The sequence below is a fragment of the Ursus maritimus genome (assembly GCF_017311325.1).
Source record: "Ursus maritimus isolate PB19 chromosome X unlocalized genomic scaffold, ASM1731132v1 scaffold_X1, whole genome shotgun sequence".
NCBI classification, from domain to species: domain Eukaryota; kingdom Metazoa; phylum Chordata; class Mammalia; order Carnivora; family Ursidae; genus Ursus; species Ursus maritimus.
The window spans coordinates 95,124,843-95,132,996 of record NW_024423319.1 but is presented as its reverse complement, the minus strand read 5'-3'; the positions used below and the strand labels follow the sequence as shown (position 1 = coordinate 95,132,996).

At 38.2% G+C, this 8,154-nt stretch overlaps 1 pseudogene; it reads right to left on the bottom strand.

Moving 5' to 3' along the window:
- Positions 1-1,554: 1,554 nt before the first annotated feature.
- Positions 1,555-7,270, bottom strand: LOC103668300 (annotated as a pseudogene).
- Between the last annotated feature and the right edge of the window lie 884 nt (positions 7,271-8,154).

The following is an 8,154-nucleotide window of genomic DNA, read 5'->3' as shown; positions in this document are numbered from 1 at the left end:
GTTTTTTCTAAATTAATAGCTCCAAGCTATTATTTTTATGTTCTTAACATTAAAAATATTATATACTTTTGTCACAGAAAATTAGAAATACTGAGCATAGTTAAATATGTTCACAATCCCAATTCCTTTAATGCTAAATATTTAGCATATTTCATCCCTGAATTTTTCTCCTTAAGCTTGGTATTGGTTGTTGCTGCTGTTTTTTCCTCCCTCCCCCCTCCCTTCTTCCTTCTCTCTCTTCTTTCTTTCCTTCTCTCTCTTCTTTCTTCTTTCTTTTCTTTCTTTCTTTCTTTCTTTCTTTCTTTCTTTCTTTCTTTCTTCCTTCCTTCCTTCCTTCCTTCCTTCCTTCCTTCCTTCCTTCCTTCCTTCTTTCTTCTTTTCTTTCTTTCTTTCTTTCTTTCTTTCTTTCTTTCTTTCTTCCTTCCTTCCTTCCTTCCTTCCTTCCTTCCTTTCTTCCATTCTTTCTCCAAGTTTGTTATGTTAAAAATGTGTTTTTAATGAGGGAATATATCTTCTGTTTACAATATAGCTCTTGAAAAATAAAAGGAACCTAGGTACTTCAAGGCAAAACAAACTCCACTCATGAGATACTACATACATCATGTGAAAGCAACAGTCTGATCTGTAGGTTATGAAAACTAGAATTAAAAAGTCACTACACAGAAAATGTCCAACTTTCCTGCTTGGCAAAGCTTGGGTGCAATTCTGTGAAATGTTTAATAAGCTGAATTTTCCCCATTGTGTCAACAAAATGACAAATCTGAAATCTGTGCCTGACAGTTTCAATCTAAATCCATAGCTACACAAAACACCAGATACTGCATTACACTTGTTAGTATAACAATATTTTCTTAGGGAGTGGGAGGGAAGGCAAAGTGACTACAGAGAATGAAAATGTGGGAAGAAGAAATAGTGTCTACTAGATAGCATAAAGTAATGGTGGAAAGAAAGTCAGAGTGCATCTCCTAAGGGTGTTAAGACTATACTTCAACTTTGGAACATTAGTTTAGAAAGATGGAGGAAGGCTCTATCAACTGGGTGGCTCAGTTGGTTAAGTGTCTGCCTTTGGCTTAGGTCATGATCTCAGGTCATGATCTCAGGGTACTGGGATGGAGCCCCGGCAGCCTCCCTGCTTGGTGGGGAGTCTGCTTCTCTCCCTCCCTTTGTCCCTCCCCCTGCTTGTGCACTCTCTCTCTCTCTCTCTCTCTCGCTCGCTCTTGCTCTCGCTCTCTCTCTCTGTCTTAAATAAATAAACAAATCAAATCTTTAAAAAATTTAAAAGAGAAAGAGGAAGAGTTTGAATAATTGCAATTTAGCATGAGGAGTGCATATATGATAGTATAGAGCCCAATGGAGGATTCATAAAACATGTTTGGAAAAATCTGTTAGTTTTCTTTGTCCAGATTAAGAAAGAGTAACTAAGTTTATCAATATCTGACATCCTTCATATACTGTTGTTAGCAAATTAGTAATAGCATTCCTGCCTCTGTACTTACTAATTAGGACTTTTGAACAAATGTGAATTAGCCCAGTGAGGGAGGTCATCAAATAAACCTAAACATTTTCTTTTTCAGTCATGTTAACCTTGTCCACTCTGTTCTCCTTTTTAGCACTTGAAGACAACAGGCTGAGTTGGCAGATACTGCTTATGGATTCCTGAAGTTGTTGACAGGTAAATCTCAGTTTTATTGAATCCTTGAGAGTAGGAATAGGATTTGCAGTCTGACGGAGGATATTGGAAAGGTCCATACTAGGTGTTTTCTGAGGGGCCAACAGAGAAGCCCCTTAGTTTCTAGTTGAGCTGTCATTTTCTTCATATAAAGTTGTTCATTTATTTCTGTTTTCTCATGTCCACTCAAAACAAGACTGTTAGCTTCTTTACTTGTTTTATTCCCTTCTGTTTTGGTTTTCTTGGGACACTCTTCCTTATTTGGTGAGGATGTCCTCTTGACTCCTACTATAGGATTAGTTCATTTTGCTACTACATTCCCTGAAGGTCTAGGTGGCTGGTTTACAAGGCATGTTGAAGAATGGACTCTAGGGACTGTCGGCTTTGGTCGTGGAGAAATGGTTGGTTGTGTGGCGGTTTGAGACATGCTTATATGTGATGTACCCCCTGAACTTTCACTGGAATTTACCTGTGACACAGAAACTTCACTAGCCTGAATGTTGGTCATGCATGTTGCTGTTACAATTGGAGCAGGACTGTTACTGTCCCAGGAGTTGTCAGAACAAGTCAGTGGACCCGTCTTCAGAGTACTAGTAGGTTAAGGCATAGGCATGAAGTAGTAGAGGCTGCGGTCACTCAGACATATCAATCTGACACCTTCTGTTGAATAATTTTACCTTTTCTGAGGCACATGATTAGGTAGTTGTTGGAGTTGATTTGTTTGTACACGCGCTACAGCAATTTTCACATAAACTTCAAATAATTTGCTACTTACTGCATGCCTATAAATTGTATCTGTGAAAGACTGAGTATCATAGGGGAAAGTAACATTGAGGTTATCAGAGTTTTTTGGTTTTTTAGACACTAAGTCAATCACCTCTATTATATGAAATTCTTTTGTATTCTTTTTCAACCTCCTTTAATTCTTACTGTGGATCACTTTTCTCCCTGCCCCTGGATGGAATTCCTGACATGCCCTCTAGTTTTTCCAGTCCCTCCTAAACAATAATTTTAAAAAATTCAATCTCTTTAAAGCACTGACAAGTTCAATTTCATCTCATAATGACTTAACTCCAATCTCATGTAGTGGTATTTCAACTGCCAAACTTATTTGAAGTTAAAGTTTTCTCCCTCCTCAGCACAGAGTTTCTTGAGTATTAGAAGCCTCTAACAGGAAAGGACAGGAACTAGTAATGTCTTCTCTTCGTTGTTTGCTGATTACTATATGGCTGACCCCAGGGCAATGGTGAAAAGGACATCATGAGCTTAAGTGACTAGACCAGTTGGAATCTGATCTTGGGGCACTTTGGTGATAGTATTTTTCCAGTGATGCCTCTTTCCTTCCCAAGGGGTACATTTACAGGGTCTTTAGCAATATTTCTATTGGAGACCTACCACTGCAACTCCTTGGTGGGAGGAATGCCTTTTTTCTGGCTGGCTGTATCCAACTTCACCCTCGGCCTCTGGGCTTTCAGCTATTTGTAATTGGGGTCCCTACGTATCTCCGATCAGTCATCTGGGTCAGAGTTAAGATTGATAAAACCTAGATTGGATCCCTTTTTTCAAGTTCATATTTGGTCCCCAGGAACCTGCACTTCTGCTCAACCTTTGTTGGAAGAAGAGCTGGCTCCTGGGGCAGCCCTCTCCACTCTGCCACCAGTGAGGCGCAGTACCAGCCACAGAGCTTGCCTTTAGAATTAGTAGGCAGAAGTCAGAGTTTGTCCTCTTGTTCCTTGAGCTCTTGGAAACACACAGATTTTCTAATAGATCTCAAAGCTCCTTTCACTCAGGTTGAGGGAAGGTGAAGCACAGCACAATTAAATATTTCTTGAAATAAATTCTCTCACCGTTACACCCCCCTACAGTCCCACCAGAGTGGGTAAAATGAAAAAGAAAACACCAAGTGTTAGTAAAGATGGGGAGCCACTGGAACTCTCATATACTACTGGTGGACGTATAAATTGGTATAACAACTAGAAAATGCCTTGACGTTATATACTCTAGCCAAACATATCTAGTCTCTATGACCTAGCAATTCCACTCTTGAGGCATATATCTAGAAGACATGCATGCATATGTTCAACAAAAGTATGTTCATAGAAGCTTTATGTTCTACATACATACACGACAGCACACACCAATATATCAAAAACACAATATTGAGCAGATGAAGCCAGGCACAAGAGTATGTATACTGTATGACACTATATAAAATCCTTAACATAGGTCAAGTTACTCTATTTATGTTAACAGTCAAGAATGGTAAGGTGATTGGCTGGAAGAAGCTTGAAGGAGGGATCTGTGGTGCTGGTAATATTCTGTTTCCTGATCTGGTGCTAGCATTCTGGGCACATTTAGTTTCATAAGATTTTATTGAGCTGAACACTTATAATACATGCACTTTTCTTTTGGATATAATACTTTAGTAAGAATTATAAAGCAAAACAAAACCAAAACAAGCCAACAAAAATGAAATTAACTGTCTTGACTTTTTAATCTCACCCTCTTATCTGAACTGGAGATAGGTGATCTGTTAATTGTGTAACACTCAGCATTGGGCCACCCCCTTTGCAAATCCTGCATAGATGAGCCAGCTCCTTGGCTTAGATCTCATGGTTACCAGGCAACTATTGTTCTCTTCTCAGCCTTTGTGGCCTCTTTCTGAGCCTACGGGAAGAACTGCATTTATCATCCTGTGACATAAATGATATGCTTGCTACAAAGCTATCAGAAACTTAGGGACCCAAATGAAGGCTCTGCACATGCTCCTTGGCACGTACTGTAGGTCATGAGGTGCCCAAAGCCTTAAAACAATAAAACCTTACCAAACGGGACCTGAAGTGACAATGTTTCTACATTAGCCTCAAGGGTCACAATTCCAGACTCATTCTGCCCAGATTTTTTGCTAATAACTCTATTAATTCACATGGGATATAGATTGACATCACGATGAAACAATTGGGAGGGCTTTGTGGAAAATGTGTCAGAGGGGAAAAGAGATTTATGCTATTAGTCTTTGTTAATTCTTTTATCATGATGCAGGCAAGCGCTCTGAAATGAGCAAATATTTAAGGTTCTTTGAGTCAGATTGTTCTTTCTCATATCCACACATATACTCTGGACCCAAAAGACTATTGGATTCAAGCAGCGCCCAAGTAGCAGGATAATTGGATAGACTCTCTGAAACTGAATTACTAGTCACAGGCATGAAGATTTTCATGTTTCAAGATGCACACTGACAGATTGTTTTCTATTTGGCAATGTCAGTAGCAACACACGGTATTATCAAATTTCCCACATCTCCATTGACACTAGGTAATATTATTTACTGAAATATTTGCATATGTTATATGTATATATTCATATATGTGTATGCACCCATGTATCTGTGATGGAACTTTCATAGGTGGAAATGGCCTTCCCAACATTTTAAATTTGAAGAGAGAGAAAGAATATTGGCCATTATGTTACCTCCTACTTTCCAGGAAAAATCTTTTCAGCACAAAATGACCATTTTATTGAGTTGCTGTTATTCTAACAAAATATAAAACTGAGCTTCTGATCAATCTCTAGCAATGAAACTCCATAAAGGAACATAAGGACAATGGTCTCAGCTTCCTCAATTAGTTTAAAAATTGACAATTACATTAATCTCAGAGGACCTTGGTAGATACTATCTGAAATGGTATTCATTCTTTTGTTCAGAGCATTGTCTAGTGCCAAGCTAATGCCAGAGTAAATTATTAGCAATTATTTTTCTCTCTTTCAATAGCTGGAATATGGAGCAATTCCTGCGGGCTTTTTTTTTGTATGTAGTTTATTATAACACATGTTGTAATTTCAGAACATATTCTCTTATAACTATCTGAAATTATTATTAGCATGATTTATGAAACCATTTCTGAATGGGAAAATTTCTTCAGATATAGCAAGGAAAATAATGGGGCTCTTAGAATTTTCTATTTTAGTATATTATGAAGCAATAAGACACTTGCTTTATAAAACTTGCTTAGAATCTTATAATGCTATTTCAAGATGCTTCATACTTTAAGAGAAGCTAGATTATTATAATAGAGCTAATGATTATTCTGTGTTAGTGCTAACATCCTTACTCATATTTTCATACTCTATAAAATACCAATTTTAAGAACTTTTTTGAGGTACACTTACATACCATACAATCCACCCATTTTAAGAGTACAATTGTTTTTTAGTAAATTATAGAGTTGTGCAACCATAACCATAATCTGAAATATTCCCATTTTCTTGTTGAAATTCACTCCACTGTCCTATCCTCGGTCCTTGGCAAAGACTAATCTGTTTTCTGTCTCTATAGATTTGCCTTTTCTGGATATTTCATATAAGTGAAATTATTTAATACGTGGTCTTTTGTATTGGCTTCTTGCACTTAGCTATTTTTTCTAAGACTCATCTCTGTTGTAGCATGTAGCAGTAACTACTTTTTTGTTGCTGAATAATCTGTTTCTCGTGTATACCAAGTTTTGTTTATACATTTATCAATCGGTGAACATTTGGGTTATCTTTAGTTTTTTACTATTACATACAATGCTGCTATGAACATTTACATTTAAGTCTCTGTGTGGACATATGTGTTTATATCTTTTGGGTAAACACTTGGAGTGAATTTGCTGGGTTGTATTGTAAATTACTCCATCCACTATCACAACTCAGACAGCTGTGATGTTGGCCTTCCTTGATTGTTTGCCAGCAAAATAGCTATTGTTTCAGACAAAGTCCCTGCACGTGGGTTACCAGATCAGGTCAGCTTCCACTGGCAGTAAAACTCCTGATTTTCATGGCTTTCCCACCTTAGTAGAACCACCATCCAAAATAAGCTTAGTCAGGTGCAGGGGGAAAAGGGAGCAGGTACAGCTAAAAATGCCATAGACCGACACTATTCATACCTGAAGCCTGAATTTCAGCAGTTTTTCCAACTTCTCAGAATCTTGTATGCCTTTGGTCAATTTCCAATGTTGGAATTTAACTGTTTTGACAATTTTGTCCAGTTGTGTGATTGTGTGTTGAGGTAGAGGATTAGCCAATCTCCTTACTCCACCATTCTGGAAGTCTAGTCTCCTCTAAATACCAGTTTTTAAACTTTTTTAAAAACAAAAATATCGGGGGCCGGGCTGGCTCAGTCAGAAGAGCATGCAACTCCTGATCTCAGGGTTGTGAGTTTGAGCCCCATGTTGGGTGTAGAGATTACTTAAATAAATAAAAACTTTAAAAAAAACCCCAAAAATCCCCCAAAATAGCAAGGCCTCTTCTTTAGGCACATTGATGTTTTCATATATAGATTACTGAGAATCTTAAACATTTCTCATAAAAAGCCTTAGGAAAAAAAAATGTATGAGTATAGATAGGGTAGGCAGCATTATTTCATGGAAATATACTAAGTTGAGGATGCAGTAAAATATAAAGAACTTTCCTTTTGTCATGCTACCTCCCTGTAAAGGAATAAGTATAAATCTTACCTTGCACCAATAATGGGGCGGCACTAATGTTTTCACATTGTTTAGAACTCTTAGTTATTCTACTCTCGAATTCTCCACCTGCGCACACCCACACACATCTTGCCATGAATAGTGACATTTAATTAATTATTCACATGATTTCCAATAGCTAATTATGGATTAGCTTACTAATGTCAGTGGGGGGCTCCATATGTGCATAGTACTGGCCTGTTTCTTCTGGGAAGAAAAGGTAATGACAAGAAGATTTTGGGCTCCACTGCTGAGCTCCCACAAGCCATTTAAAAATATTGAAGTAATGTTCACTTGGAAATCTCTCATTATAGGTCTCTCTCCACCCCACACCACCCCCCTCTGCCACACACACACACACACACACACACACACACACACACACACACACACAGAGAGAGAGAGAGTTTGTCAGTTAATTGCCTGTGGCAAAAGTTAATGTTCTAATAAACTAGGTATTAACTGATGTAATGAGTGGTATCATGTGGGTTATTGCCATTATAAACCATACTTAACAGTTTAGAAAATCAATAATATATTAAACAAAGGTTAGTGCTTCTGGAGGAGTTCTTTGGCAAACAGTTGTTTTCTGACAGATTGTGACTGATTCTTCTGCTTCTTGGAAGGTAGACATGCTGCCTCAGTAACTATTAAGGGTTTCTGTTTATGGCAAAATCACATGCACACACAACACAGACACCAGTGAACCAGAGAACCATATCTCAACTTCTATCAATGCAGCTGCTCATTTACAGATTTATAGATTAGGCAGGAGGCAGGGAAAGGGAGGGCAGCCAAAACCCAGGCCTGATGCTCGTTTCCTTTGCTTTCTCCACACACAAACCCATTTACTGATGTCGCATAATTAGAGGAAAAGCAGGGAGTAGGGCGACATATTAGGCAGTTTTCTTTAAGCGGGAGTTTGCTGTGCCCAGCAGTCAGGAGTGGACCAATGTGGCGAAAGCACTCTTCGTGCTGGGG